Source organism: Mobula hypostoma, chromosome 10 (assembly GCF_963921235.1).
Source record: "Mobula hypostoma chromosome 10, sMobHyp1.1, whole genome shotgun sequence".
Taxonomy (NCBI): domain Eukaryota; kingdom Metazoa; phylum Chordata; class Chondrichthyes; order Myliobatiformes; family Myliobatidae; genus Mobula; species Mobula hypostoma.
The window spans coordinates 34,125,597-34,138,868 of NC_086106.1; the positions used below are offsets into that span (position 1 = coordinate 34,125,597).

The 13,272-nt window shown below is 43.7% G+C and overlaps 1 pseudogene; it reads right to left on the minus strand.

Moving 5' to 3' along the window:
* Positions 1-7,665: 7,665 nt before the first annotated feature.
* The window catches only part of LOC134352497 (Ig heavy chain C region-like), a 75,065-nt pseudogene continuing 69,458 nt past the window's right edge, over positions 7,666-13,272 (minus strand).

A 13,272-nucleotide genomic window follows, 5' to 3' on the forward strand; every position in this document is an offset into this window, starting at 1 on the left:
CCAAACAATTGATACTAGAATGTACAATCATCACAGTGATATTTGATTCTGCGCTTCCTGCTCCCTGAACTACAAATCGATAGTAAATATTAAAAATTTAAGGTATAAATCATAAATAGAAAATAGAACATGGAAAGTAAGGTAGTGCAAAAAATAAAATTGAGAGGTTGGTCCGGATATTTGGAGGGTACGGCCCAGATCCGGGTCAAGATCAGTTCAGCGGTCTTATCACAGTTGGAAAGAAGCTGTTCCCAAGTCTGGCCATACGAGTCTTTAAGCTCCTGAGCCATCTCCCGGAGGGAAGAGGGACGAAAAGTGTGTTGGCTGGGTGGATCCTGGCCTTGATTATCCTGCTAGCACAGCTCCGACAGCGTGTGGTGCTAACTGAGTCCAAGGACGGACGATGGGTTTGTGTGATGTGCTGCTCTGTGTTCTCGATCTTCTGCAGCTTCTTTCGTCTTGGACAGGACAAATTCCATACCAGGTTGTGATGCACCCTAGAAGAATGCTTTCCACGGTTCATCTATAAAAATTAGTGAGGGTTTTAGGAACAGGCCAAATTTCTTTAGCTTTCTCAGGAAGTAAAGTCACTGGTGGGCCTTCTTGGCAGTGGACTCTGCTTGGTTGGACCAAGTCAGGTCATTTGTGATATTGGCCCCGAGGAACTTAAATCTTTTGACCTGTTCCACTTGCGCACCACCGATGTAAAATGGGTCGTGCTGTCCACTCCTCCTTCTGAAGTCAACAACCAATTCCTTCATCTTGCCGACGTTGAGGGATAGGTTATTGTCTTCGCACCATGCCACCAGGTTCCTAATTTCCTCTCTGTACTCAAACTCATCATTACCAGAGATACGGCCTACAATTGTTGTGTCATCGGCAAACTTATATATTGTGTTCGTTGGAAACTTGGCTACACAATCGTGGGTGTACAGTGAGTACAGCGGGGGCTGAATACACAGCCTTCTGGGGCACCGGTGCTCAGAGTGATTGTAGAGGAGAGCTTGTCCGCTATTTTCACAGCCTGTGTCCTGTTTGTGAGGAAGTTGAAGTTCCAGCTGCAGGTCTGAGTGCTAAGGCCCAGGTCCCGGAGATTAGGAATCAGTTTATTTGGAATGATGGTATTAAAGACAGAGCTGTAGTCAATGAAAATGAGCCTAAAGAATGTGTCTTTATTCTCCAGGTGTTCTAAGGAGGAATGCAGGGCCAGAGAGATGGCATCTGCTGTTGACCTGTTGCTCCGGTAGGCGAATTGCAAAGTATCGAGGTTGACCGGTAGGCTGTGGTTGATGTGTGCCATGACCAATCACTCAAAGCACTTCATAGCAATTGATGTCAGAGCCACAGGTCGATAGACATTCAGGCATGCCACCCTGCTCTTCCTCGGCACTGAGATTATCGTTGCCTTCCTAAAAGACGAGGGGATCTTAGACTGAAGCAAGGAGCAGTTGAAGATGTCAGTGAACACTCCAGCTAGCTCGCTTGCACAGGCCCGGAGAACCCGTCCTGGGACACCATCGGGGCCTGTCGCCTTCCTTGGATTTATCTTCAGGAAGGCCCTTCTGACGTCCTCCTCGGTGACGATGAATCTCGATGCCACCATGTCCGGTTCATCCAGAAGGAGCGGTTTGAATCTTGCGCAGAATAATTTAAGTTTGTCAGGAAGAGAAGCGCCACGGTTATTGATATTCCCAGCTTTTTCTTTGCGCCCAGTGATCTCATTTAGACCCTGTCATAGTCTACCGGCATCCTTCTGGTTATCCCCGGACCAAAAAGCTGCAGCTCTAGCCTTCAAAAGGAACTTGTCCTCATAATTCATCTAAGGTTTCCTGTTATGGAATACCCAGATCGTCTTGCGAGACACACAGTCCTCTGTACATTTCCAAATAAATTCCTTGACAGCTGAAGCATACTCAGTGAGGTTAGCTGCCGAGTCCTTGAATACTAACCAGTCCACCGATTCAGAGCAGTCACGGAGGACCTCATCTGTTTTCTCCACCCACCGCGACACTACTTTAGACACCATGACCTCCCGCTTCAGTTTCTGTTTGTAAGCTGGGAGGAGTATGGCCTGAGGTCGTGGGGTGGAACGGTAGGCATCCTTGACTGCTGTGTAGCAGTGTTCAAGTATATTCGGGCCTCTAGTGGGGGAGGAGAGATTTTGGTATAACTTTGGCAGTGCTTTTCTGAGGTTGGCCTAGTTAAATTCCCTGGCTGTAATGAGTAAAGCCTCCGGATACCTGGTCTCAAGTTCACTGTTGTTGGCATACAGTATGTTCAGAGCACATTCCACGTCCGCCTTTGGGGGTGGGGGGGTGTGGTGATGGAATACAGACAGCTATCAGTATATACCGAGGTGACTTCCTGTGGCAGATAGTAGGGACGACTCTTCACCAACAGGTGTTCCAGGTCCAGGCTGCAGGAGCTTGTCAGTGCCAATGTGTCCGAGCACCACGCAGCGTTGATGAGTAGGCAGACTCCACCTCCCCTCGTCTTGCCCGAAGACGCCTTGCGGTCTATCCGATGGATCGAAAATCTCTCCAGTCGGATGGCACAGTCGGGGGTGGCAGGGGAGAGCCAGGTCTCGGTGAAACAGAATACACAGCAGTTCTGCATCTCCCTGCAGTAGGTGAGTATCCCTTTAAGATCATCCACCTTGTTCTCTATGGCTTGCACATTAGCTAGTAGGATGGTGGGCATAGGGACCCTAAAGCCCCTCAGATTCAATCTGTCCAGCTGCCCAGCTCTTTTCCCACGCTTCCTTGGTAAATAGTGCATCTTTCCAGGTTTCCATTGATGCAGTGTGTTGGCAGCTCTTTGAGGTTGCTGGACGTGTCCTGCGGCTATCGATCGGCGGGTCGTGTCGGCGGGCGCTCCAGATCGGGCCGAGTGACAGGGAGCTCCGCTGCCACTTCCAGCTGTTGGGGGCCCGGGCTGTCGATTGGGTCAGGCCCCGAAGCCGACATATAATCCTGGAGGGCTGGGCTCCTGGCTGAAACGAGTCCATGTGTTGAGTCATGGTTGCGGAGGCCTCTGCTCCAGCCGAGCCTCGGACTCGATTTCCGAGGTCGGTGGCGGAGGCCTCACTTCCGGCAGCTGTGGATGGCCTCCAACGGGGCTTTACGGTGGTTGCTCCGGGGAAGCGTCTGGGGAACCTTGAGGTCCCTGACGTCACTTCTGTGTGGTCGTCTGCTCCAGAGAGGTGCTGGTCGGAATGGGCCGTGTCTCCTAGCACTACGGCACAGTAGCAGGCCGCAGGTCTCCGGGAACGTGGTGGGCCTCGAACCAGGCCTCGCTGGTCAGGCCCAGGTGCGGTCTGGAGTTTAAGAAGCAATTCTAGTGTGGTAATCTCCAGCTGGGTCAGTAGTTTCACCAGGGTGCTGTTCATCTTGTTAGGTGTAGCAGAGTGGAGGTTTAGAAGGATTTCTCGGGTATAGGATAGTGTAGATGGCAGTTTGCTCGGAAGAGGACGCGGAGAGTCACCAGTTACCGGCGCCATCTTGATATTGCTGTGAGACTGTGAGACTGAATCTGCTGAGAGCTGGCACCTCATGCACTTAAGGCATCGCCAATGCTGCCTCAAGAATAGCACCCAACTTCACCTGCAGAGTAACGGAATCAATGATGGCATCCTCTTCCAGGCTAAATCCAGCCCCAAGCCTCTACTTTCAATAATCCGGCTTCAATGAATGGACCCTAATGATCGCCAAGCTGCTTGTGTACAAACACACACACACACACACACACACACACACACACACACACACACACACACACACTCTCTATTGCTACAAGAGATTAGCAGGAAAACAGGAGATAGTTCAAGGATATGTGACGAGAGTGCTGATCAAGAATGGTTTGGACCCAAATGCTGGAGTATCTAAAGCAAGGTTCGAGACACAGTATCAAACTGGATTGAGAACTGAGTGCAAAGCAATATCACTAGTAGGGCTTATGTTTGAGCACTGAAGCTCAGTAGAGATGCTGTTTAATTACTCAATTACTGGCACCCAAAACATGATCAGCAATTAGCGGGATGGTCCTGAACCCTTAAAGGGCTGCGGCAGCTATCCATATTCGGGAGAGTTAGAGCGACTGAAGCCTGCAAGCTGGCATGGTTGTGTACGGCTCATGACAGGATATTCTCAAAGAGTGCGGTGGGAAGAGCTGGGTCTGTGAGGGGGCTGCTGTGTGTGGGATAAGAGGAATGAATTGAAACAGGAGTGATAAGAGGTTTCATAATCATGAGGAGAGTCAAATATTAATTTCTCAACAACTGGGGAAAGGGGATGGGGAGGTTTGCAATATGTCAGGAGAAAATTATTTGCAGCATAAAATCCAAGTTAGAACGTCTAAGCTGGAGGGAGACAATTTTCTCTGCTGTAATGAACTATTTTAAGTAAACAATCTGTTAAAATCAACAATCTGCACCAGTTATTGTGATTCTGTTTTTGGGACAGATAATGTTGGTTTTGTTATGATGGGGTATTAGCACCAATGAAGCTCCTTTCAGTAGATGGAAAATGGGTGCAATTCCACTACTAGTTACGGAGCCTGGAACATTATCCAGGGTTGTGACATGTTTTGTTGATCCAAGTGGAGAAATCTGCTTTGATTTGGAGCTGATTCTTTTAAGTAAATTCTGCCTTTCTCTGTTTATCAGGCAAGAAAATTTAAAATTCTGCAGAACAGAAAGATTTCAGTCAAACTCGAAAAAAGAAAAAAACTGAATCTCAACTTTAATCTGTTCAGTAACTGAAGCTCATTGACAGGGGATGGAAATAGAAGTGACAGGTAACCAACACAGATCCAGAAAATGTGATTTAATATGGCTGTGCACCTCGGTCCCTTTCTTTGGTTCTAGAACCATTCAGCCACCTTGACACAGTCACTGCTTTGTTGGTGAACAAACCATGAAGAAAAGTCTTGCCTGTGATCGTTTGCAAGAGAGTCTGGAGGTGCTGGAAATCCTGAGCAAAACACGTACAATTGAGGAATTCAGCATGTGAGGCAGCATGTATAAAGGGGAATAAACAGTGGATATTTCGGGCTGAGGTCCTTCATCAGGTACTGGATGTTTACTCACCTGCTGCAAACAACACCCTTGGCTTAAAGATCATTGTCAACATACACCACATGGTCCTCTGCCACAAGAGCAGAAAAAGCACTTAGAACATAGACCAGTACAACACAGGCCCTACAGCACATCATGCCAATTTTAACTAATCAAATCTGTGTGTGCATGGACTTTATCTTTTTAATTTTTGTCTGTTCATGCTCCTGTTTAAATGTTGTTCAGATATTAATAATTGTAGCTGCTTCCACTACTTCCCCGGCAGTGCATTCCAGGCAACTATCATCAATGGAAAATGATCTAAAAAGATAAAGATCTTTTCAAACTAGCTTTATTTGTCACACGTACATCAAAACATTGAAACATGCAGTGTAATGTGTTGTTTGCATCAATAACATACTCCAAGCAAGTGCTGGAGATGAAAGTGTCACCGTGCTTCTGGTGTCAAAATCACATACAAAAACCTATTAACCCCAACCCATATGTCCTTTAAATGTGAGAAGAAAATGAACCACCAGAGGAAACCCACAGGGTATATGGAGAATGTACAGACTCCTTACATGCAGTGATGGAATTGAATCCCAGTTGCTAGTACTGTAATAAAATTAAAATCTCTTTTAAACTTTGCACATCTGAACTTAAAGCTATGCTCTCTTGTAGTTGACATTTCAACCATGGGAAAAACTCTGATTACCTGCCCCATCTATGTCTTTAATAATTTTATATTTCCATCAAATCACCCCTCTACCTCTGATGCTCCAGAGAAAATATCCCAAGTTGTCCAAGTTCTCTCTAATCCAGACAATATCTTGGTGAACCTTTTCTGTGTTCTCTTCAAAGCCTCCACATTCTTTTTATAATGTGGCAACCCAACTGTTTGCAATATTCTAAATGTGACCGAGCAAAAGTTTTATATAGCTTCAACATGACTTCCCTACTTTAATAATCAGCACCCCAAACGCAAGTATGCCATTTGACATTTTTTATTAACCATCTATTCTGCATCCGTTGCCACTTTCATGGAACTAGAGACTTGCAGACCAATATTCCTCAGACCATCAATTCTCCTGAGGATCCTGCCATTTGCTATATATTTTCCTCTCACTTGTGAAATGACAACAACTCACATTTTTCTAGGTAAACACTTGCCATTTATCTGACCACATTTGTAGTTGGTCTATAACCTGCTGAATACTTTGACAACCTCTTCACTATATGAAACTGCACCACCCTTTAAGCTATCTGCAAACTTACCTGTCAGATCTCCAGTCGGAAAAACACCCCCTCCACTACTACCTTTGTCTTTTCCAGTTAAGGCAATTGTGTGACCTCAATAGGAGGCTCACAGCAAACAAGTATACCATTAGAACTGCTCTCCCTAGCAGAACCCAGAACATGAGGCTGTCATGACGGCAAAGACCACATACTAGTCGTTCCATATACGGCTATACCAATTGGGGAAAGGATACACTTGAAGGGAAACGTTATCAATATCAAGCATCAAGTTTTCTCTTTAACCTCATAGGAAGGTGCATAATCCAGTACTTCCTGGTGCCAATCTGCATTTTGAAATAAGAGGATGGAATAAGAATAAGAATAACAAGAATAAGAATAATGGAGGGTTATGGGCTGAGTGCAGGTCAGCGGGACTAGGTGAGAGTAACAGTTCGGCATGGACTAGAAGGGCCGAGATGGCTTGATTCTGTGCTGTAATTGTTATATGTGGTTGTTATAATAAGGGAAATCAGATGAATAAAAGTTGAAAAATGGAGTCAGAATTCTGCGAAGCGACTTCTACAATCTGGTACTTCAATCTGAAGGCTCTCAGATACTTCTTCATACTTCCTTCTGTATAGTGACTCCACTATCAAACATCCGGCTATGATCACCCATTCAAAGACCTCATATCCTCAGGAAATCTTGCTTTCTTAGCTTCCACACTTGGAGTGTCTTCTACTTCCAACCCAAAGTCCTCAAGGAGAATTGATGCAACAGATTCATTGTTTCATTATATTCTTGCCACAGCTAACATATTTTTTCCCATCTTTACTCTATCCATTCACCTATGATCTGGTTCTTGCCCAATGATATCAAATACGCATTAGCACTTTGACCTTTCTTTTAATTGTAGGCTTATCTTTAACATAGAATTCCTGTACATTTCCAACCCATAGCTGGGTTTTCCTGAGGCCTGTCTGTTTACTACTACAGCAGAGGCCCACCCAGTTCTTTTCTACCTGTGCAATCATTCACTTGAACAAGCTCATTCTCACATTGTACAATTTCCCGTGCATTAGCAGAGGATCAATCGATTCGCCGAGGGAGAGAGCTTCACACAGGTTGGGGAGAAGAGTTTAAAAAGGAGCATTTTGTGGTGCTCAGTGCATTAGCAGTGGACCAATCAATTTGTGATTCATTAGCAGGAGCAAACAAAAGTAAAGCAGTGGATCAGTTTAGGAGCGGAAACTTGAGGCTTTGGCTCAAGAGGTTTTGGCAAGGAGGCACAGGGAAGTAGTAGGTAAGGTTTTTGTAGTGGTTAAATAAAAATCACTAAATTACAGCTAATTAACTAAAGTAGGGATGATGCAGGATCAGGTGATGTGCTGTAGCTGCATGTGCTGGAGCTGGTAGACCCCAGAGTTGTTCCCGGAGATTACATCTGCAGCAAGTGTTGGCTGCTCGAGGAACTCGTGCTCAAAGTTGTTGACCTGGAATTTCAGCTTCAAACATTGCAGCACATCTGGGATGGGGAGAGTTATCTGGATTCTGTGTTTTAGGGGGAAGTCACACCCATTAGATTAGCTGCCTCAAATTCGGTCTGTGGTCAGGAACAAGAGGGTGTGACTGCGAGTGAGGTGGGTAGTCGGATCCAAGAAACGGTGCTGGAGGAGCCTCAGCCCTTCAGCTTGTCCAACAGGTCTGAGATTCTTCCCCCTGTGTGGATGAGGGTGGGGGCTGTAGGAAGGATGAGCAACCTAACTGTGGCACCTGCCGAAAATCATAGCATCGAGTGTTCATTAAATAACACCGCCTTCGGTCACCATACCAACTTACGAGCTGCTCGGTGCTGTCTCCAACTCCAACTCAGTAGAAATCCAAAGTTACTTCCAGTGCCTTAAAGTCCAACAGTTAGTCTTTGTCTCTCGTTCTCTTTTACAAAGAACATGTCGGTGTTAAATAACTCTTTCTCTCTCTCTTTTCAAAAGTACAGTTCATAGGGGTAATTCAAGATCCCGTCACACTCCCTTCCCTCAGAGAGAAAAAAAAATGACGAGGACGATATTTTTGTCTAAATGTAAATTACAAAGTTTAAAACAATACAAGTAAAATCATCAAATGACAGTGAAAAAATGTGTACAATTTTCAACTTAATATCTGGATAACTAATCAGCTGTAATATTGTCAGTACCTTTCACATGTTTCCTTTTTAAGTCACATTCTTGCAATATCAGACTCCAATTTAACACGTTCTATTCTTATCCTTCATTTTAGTCGAAAAAATTTTCTGGTGTACATTAAAGTTTATTTTGAGAAATAAGCTACTGGATGTTTAATGTTATTCACTTCTTCCTGTAACAGTTCTGCCTCAGCAGTTTCATCACTAGCCTCTGTTGCTATAGAAAATGGCTTTGAAAAATCAGGTGCTTTCAACACAGGATGATAACACAGGATGGTTTTCAGATGTTCAAATGCCTCCCGACAAAGTTCATTCCATTCAAATCTTTCACTCTTCCCTAGGAGTTTTATTAGGAGGAGAGCGATGTCAGCAAAGTTCTTACCAAGCTTACAATAATACCCAACCATTCCTAAAACTTTCTCAAAGCTTCTTTGCTAGTCATACAGGAACTTCAGCAATAGCTTGAACCTTGGCCTGTACAGGAGCCAGTTGGCCTTGGCCCACCACAAAACCCAAATATGTAACTGTGGCATGGCCAAACTCACTTTTAGTGAGGTTCACAGTAAGACTGGCCTTAGAAAGTCTGTCAAACAGTTTTTGTACTGCTGCAATAAGCTCTTCCCACGTGTTATTCCAGACCACTAAGTCATTGATATAAACCCCTGTGCTTTCTTACCCTCCAATCACAGAACTGATCATTCTTTGAAATGTCCCTGGTGCATTCTTCACTCTGAAGTGTAAAACATTGTATTCATATAGTCTAGACGGTGTCACAAATGCTGATATCCCTTTAGCCCTCTCTGTTAAAGGAACAACCCAGTATCCTTTTACCAAGTCAAACTTTATAAGGTACTTAGCCTTCCCCACTCTACCAATACAGTCATCCATTCTCTTTCCTTGTTCTTTCCTGTTTCCAATTTCTTCTTCAACCATTTTGCTTTTCTCAAAGTTCTCCCTATGAAGATGCCGTTTCATAGGCTGGGCTGAATTTATAATGACGTGATGCACTGCACCTGCGCACCATTTCAAAATGCCAATTAGTCCTTTTACTTGTTTTTGCGGTTTTGTGTCCAACTGATGGACCTTATCAGTTATATTTTCCAAAACAGTGGAATCCTGACAATTTAGTGAGACTAGATTTACTGGGTAAACATGTTTTTGCACTCTATTATCAGATTCTGTTAATCCTTTTTGTTGCATAACAATTCTCCCAACTGCAATGCTAGCAATCAAGGGTCTTATTTTGACTCGACCATCTTGTAAACTTTCCTTTGCAAGGACACAGAGCTTACTAAATCTCTTCCAGAGTTTGAAAACATAATTAAGCATACTGACGCATCTTTCTAAATCAGACCATATTTCTCTGAGTAGGGTCAAAGTTCCTTTTGGCCTTTAACTGAATACACGTTCAAACAATCTAACCTTCAATGCCATCTGAATCAAATCCCCAACAATAAATAAGAAGAGGGGAACCCTCTCATCCCAATTTTTCTCTTTCCTCACACATTGTGCATTAATCATGGTCTTAAGAGTTGAGTTGAGCCGTTCCAAGGCTCCCTTGGACTCTGTGTGATATGTAGTTGACACTATCTGCTTAGCTTCCACTTCTCTAACTATTCCCAGAATGCTCTTGAAGTAAAGTTACAACCCTGGTCAAACTGAATTTCATTGAGCAGAACTACCAGTGTGAAAAACTTACTGAATGTTGTTACCACAGTCTTTACCTCGATGTTTTCAAAAGACACTGCTTCAGGGGACCAAGACACAGCAAACACAATTGTTAACACATACTGATAACCAACTTCAATCTTTTGCAATGGGCCTACACAATCCACTATGACCCTCGGGAAAAGTTCACTAAAAGCAGATATCGGTTTGAGTAGCGTTACCTGAACAAACTGATAAGATCTCCCCTCAACTTGACAGGTATGGAAAATCCTGTAGCATCCTTCCTTAAACTAGGCCAGTAAAATTCCTTCATTATCCTGTTCACTGTCTTTCTCACTCCATGATGTCCACCTACAGACATACTGGGAGCCATGTTTAAAATCTCAGCCATATAAACTTTCAGAACCACCACGTGACTTTCAAGCACATTGACTGGTCTCCACCTCCTCATCAACACCCCATCTCTAAGGTAGTATCCTACTGACTCAGTCTGAACCTCCTTTCCTGTGAGAGCCATCTCTTTTAAAGCCACCATTTCAGACTCTCGTTTCTGTTCCTCTATATATTCCTTCCTCAATAAGGACAAACCTTTGCAGGGTCAAAGGTCATGCAATCAGTTCAACCTTTTCCAGCACTTAATCCAAAAGTCCAGGAACAAAACTTTTCCCATTATTTTCAGCAACGCTGACCTCACTAATTTCCACCTCTTCACCAACTTTTAAAATACTGCCTAATACAAGTGACTGAGAATCCTCACATACCACTGGTACCAAGGTTCACCCCTTATTCACATAACCAAGATCATCTGACACACAGAAACTGCATTCCTTTACAACCTAGTCAGACACTTCAGACTTTAACTGAGCTTTAACATAAGGTTCAGAATCCTGTGAATTCACAGGTACTTCCACAACCTGAAAACATTCAATCAGAACAGCTGCCTCTTCTGGGCTGTCATCACTTGTCTCAGTTTTAAATTCAAGGTCACCCTGAAGCTCCCAGCTATTCTCTGGTGAACGCTTACCTGGAATAAACACAACCTCATGGGTTAAAACTTCTTCGTCTGCTTCCTTATCAAATCCCTGCAAGGTTGCAGCATCCTCTGCATCTGGGTATGCCCTTACATCAACAAGTTCACAACTTTTAAATTCATCACACAAAACAAGCCATTCCGAGCTCAAAAATTATCAGGGTCTGACACTAAACCTCTTTGCTGCAACCTCTATCTTTTCCAGCTTGAAATGCCTCTGCTTGTCTGCCACATGATCTTCACATTACCATTTCTCCCTCTCGAAATGCCTCTGTCTTTCTGCCTCTTCTCTCTGTTTTGCTGCCTTTCTAGCCCCTCTCTTGAGCTGTTTTAATTTTAATTCGTGCTCCATTCTTAGTTTTTCCTAACGAAGCTGAAGCTCATCCTCAATAGGATTACCTTCCATGAACAACTCCAACGCCTCCTCATCAAACATTCCCTTATCTATATAATGCTGGGATAATATCGTCTGCATCTGAGCTTTCATCATTGTACTGGTCACCTTTAGTATTAACTTGTAAGCAATTCCCAACAGCACAACCCTCGTAGCATCATCCAACACTTCCGGGGTTGGTTCCAACATAAACTCCTCAACACTAACGTCCATTTCTGCTGTATTTCCACACAAGCAGATCGAAAGAGATTTTCCCAATCAATTCAAACAAGCCTCCCAACCAATTTGTTAATATCGCGGATGCAGGCCCCAATTTTGTCACGAACCCCGTGATGGAAATAAAGAACCAGCAGAAATAGAAAACACTTTAGTGTCCAGTATTGCTATAAACTAGTAATATTTATTAGTAACTACGCAATAAAGTAATATAAATGTAGATAAATCAAACAGATTAGCAACAATTTTATATATAAAAAAGTAAGTATATCAGTAAGTGTGGAATCTATGTATGAAAAACATAGCTTCTTTAAGTCTAGGGGTAAAAAGATACAGTCTTATGATGATGAGTAAAGTTCAGTTTAGTTCAGTTTGTGATATTGAGTTGAGTAGTGATAGAGAGAGAGAGGGAGAGATTTGAGTCTTCAGGTGAGCTGACGCCATCGATCTTCTTGTTGTCCTTTGAACTCCTTTCAAAGTCACTGACTGTGACTGTAACAAAGGGGAACAGTTTTCTGTGGTGGAGCTATCCTCCAGGCGAGGGTGGACACATGGACAACTCCCCACCAGTCAACTCTTTTCCTCCTTTCCACTGCAAGAGCGACGGATCCATCCGCCTGATTGATCCTCCAAAACCCACTTTTCCCGTGGGCACAACAAGCTCATTCAGTGTCCAGAACATGTGTCTCAGGTCTATCATATGACTTCCTATTTTATCTTCCCGTGCTGAGCATCAACTCTCTTTAAAATAACTCCTCCTTCCTCTGTCTGCGAAGAAATGCACAAGCAGGCGAACTGTGCTTGAGAAGTGTCAACAACCTGCCGAAAATCATAACATCGAGTGTCCATTAAATAACACCACCTTCGGTCACCATGGCAGCTTACGAGCTGCTCGGTAGTATCTCTAACTCCAACTCAGTAGTAATCCAAAGTTACTTCCAGTGCTTTAAAGTGACAGTCCAACAGTTAGTCTTCGTCTCTCTCTCTCTCTCTTACAAACAACATGTTGGTGTTAAATGACTCTCTCTCTCTCTCTTTTCAGAAGCACAGTTCATAGGGGTAATTCAGGATCCCGTCACAATGGATAGTAGGGATATGGATGGCTATGGTCATGGTGCCGCTCCACGGGAATAGGAAGACTATATGGTTTTGCCATGGACTAAATGGGTTGTACCTGTGCTGTACTTCTTTATGACTCTAAGATCTTTGAAATAATAATATTGAATTGCTAAGATAAATCCAGAAACATCATTTTTTGTATTCTACGTGTGTCAGGCCCAGAAGCATGACTGATGCTGTGGTATCTATCACAGATCGGTTCTATCAGTAAGTGTATTGGTGAGTGTTCAATGTGGCAAAACTCGTTTTTGATATGTGTCATTTCCAGCCCCTCAAAGTACTTCAGAATGATTTGTGTCAATGTCATCGGCCGGTAGTCATTTATTTCTGAAGGTGTAGAGTTCTTTCGTACACGGGTGATGGTGGCTGATTTT